General features: G+C 55.4%; 1 pseudogene; it reads right to left on the bottom strand.

The window, feature by feature from the left end:
• LOC147732833 (28S ribosomal RNA) lies at positions 1-1,284 on the bottom strand (annotated as a pseudogene).
• Between the last annotated feature and the right edge of the window lie 206 nt (positions 1,285-1,490).

The following is a 1,490-nucleotide window of genomic DNA, read 5'->3' as shown; positions in this document are numbered from 1 at the left end:
TGCCAGAGGCTGTTCACCTTGGAGACCTGCTGAGGAAATGGGTACAGCCCGGTGCGAGATTTACACCATCTCCCCTGTATTTTCAAGGACCAGCGAGAGCTCACCGGACGCTGCCAGAACTGCAACGCTTTCCAAGGTTTGGGCCTCTCTCTCTGGGCGAACCCATTCCAAGGTGCCCTGCCCTTCACAAAAAAAAGAGAACTCTCACCGGGGCTCCTGCGAGCTTCTCCAGGATCGTTTGTGGTACAGCACTGGATGCCGCGAGGGTGCCCATCTCTGCAATTCCGGGTTCGGTATCTGAACCCGACGCCCTTTCAATCAGCCAAGGGCAACCGAGGCAATTGCCCATCCCTTCTGAATGGCACTCACCCATCTCTTAGGACTGACTGACCCATGTTCAACTGCTGTTCACAAGGTAGCCTTCTCCACTTCGGCCTTCAAAGTTATTGTTTGAATATTTGCTATGACCACCAAGATCTGCACCTTCACCGGCTCCAGCCGGGCCCTCGCCCTGGGCTTCTGTGTGCACAGCAGCAGCCCTCCTACTTGTCAAGGCTTTGTCCCTGCAGCTCTCAGGGCCAGCGACAGCAGGGTATGGGCCCGACGCTCCAGCGCCATCCATTTTCAGGGCTAGTTGATTCGGCAGGTGAGTTACTACACACTCCTTAGCGAATTCCGATATCCATGGCCTCCGTCCTGCAGTCTATACCAACCAACATCTTTTCTGGGGTCTGATGAGCAACAGCATTCGGCGCCCTAATCCCGCAGCGCCAGTTCTGCTTACCAAAAGTGGCCCACTAGGCAGTCACATTCGAAGCCCACCTCCACGCCAGGGAGCCGGGCTTCCTACCCTTTAAAGTTTGAGAAAAGGTTGAGATTGTTTCAGCCCCAAGACCTCTAATCATCCGCTTTACCAGATAAAACTGGGGGCTCCGAGCACCAGCTATCCTGAGGGAAAATTCGGAGGGAACCAGCTACTACATGGATTGATTAGTCTTTCGCCCCTATAGCCAGGTCAGACGACCAATTTGCATGTCAGGATCACTACGGACCTCTACCAGATTTCCCTCTGGCTTCGCCCTGCCAAGGCATAGTTCACCATCTTTCAGGTCCTATCGTGCATGTTCATGCTCATGACAGGAGGTGAAGCATGGGCTGTTGATGCTCCTGAGACTGGAAGCACGGCAGAATCCCACCTACGCTGGCACGCACAGGCCCTCATCTTCATTGTGCCACAGGGTTTCGCTCGGTCTTCCGACTCGCGCACATGTTGGACTCCTTGGTCTGTGTTTCAAGACGGGTCGTGTAGGTAACTGACATCGCCACAGAAACCTGGAAACTGACGTGGGCCACCCCACTCAGCGGTATGATGTGTTCGGGGAGCACTGAGCACAGTCTGTCCCACTTGACAGTTGTGCCGGGAGCAGGGGGCCTGTACTCCCTTTCCTGCCCCAGAGCACCTGATGGGTGGCTGGGAGTGGGTGTCCAGG

This window comes from Lissotriton vulgaris, chromosome 2_1 (assembly GCF_964263255.1).
Source record: "Lissotriton vulgaris chromosome 2_1, aLisVul1.2, whole genome shotgun sequence".
NCBI lineage: Eukaryota > Metazoa > Chordata > Amphibia > Caudata > Salamandridae > Lissotriton > Lissotriton vulgaris.
Note: the sequence above shows the minus strand (reverse complement) of the source record. Positions and strands in the feature narration are given on the sequence as shown.